The sequence below is a fragment of the Poecilia latipinna genome, unplaced genomic scaffold (genome assembly GCF_001443285.1).
Source record: "Poecilia latipinna isolate Pla-1442-1.1 unplaced genomic scaffold, P_latipinna-1.0 Scaffold13723, whole genome shotgun sequence".
NCBI lineage: Eukaryota > Metazoa > Chordata > Actinopteri > Cyprinodontiformes > Poeciliidae > Poecilia > Poecilia latipinna.
Genome location: NW_015126339.1, coordinates 1 through 428, shown reverse-complemented (window position 1 = coordinate 428; position 428 = coordinate 1). Strand labels below are relative to the sequence as shown.

At 54.0% G+C, this 428-nt stretch overlaps 1 long non-coding RNA gene across 1 annotated transcript; it reads left to right on the top strand.

Moving 5' to 3' along the window:
• Positions 1-51: 51 nt before the first annotated feature.
• On the top strand, positions 52-375 carry LOC106944520 (uncharacterized). Its single transcript, XR_001424360.1, has 2 exons — positions 52-215; positions 292-375. It is a non-coding gene; the product is annotated as an uncharacterized LOC106944520 (long non-coding RNA).
• Positions 376-428: the final 53 nt, after the last annotated feature.

The window sequence follows — 428 nt, the reverse complement described above, 5'->3', positions numbered from 1 at the left end:
GTGTCAGGATCGGTGGTTTGTTTTGTCCTTTTTTGTTGTTTTTGGAAGCCTGCCTCTTCCCACTTCCTCCACCAGATGCCGCCTAGGAGCAGAGCCCCTGGAGAAGCGTGTGGTCGAACCCAGGGACACACCTGTGGCGCATTGTCTGACAGAGGCTGGGGATATTTAAGAAGCGGCGAGCTGACACTTCCTTGCCTGAGTGTTTGTTTACCTCGGTAACAAATCGTTCCAGAGTAAGGCCCTCTGAGCTTTCCCCGAGATAATCGCCTCCTCTGTTTTTCCTCTTATCAGGTTTACCTGGATTCCTCCGGAGTTTTTCGAGAGAAGAGTTCTGTGGATCGTTTATCCCGGACTGCGACCAGCCGCCAGCTCGCTCCTCCACTCAGCCTGACTTACCTGTCCGCCCTCCATCGGTTCGTTGCCTCTCC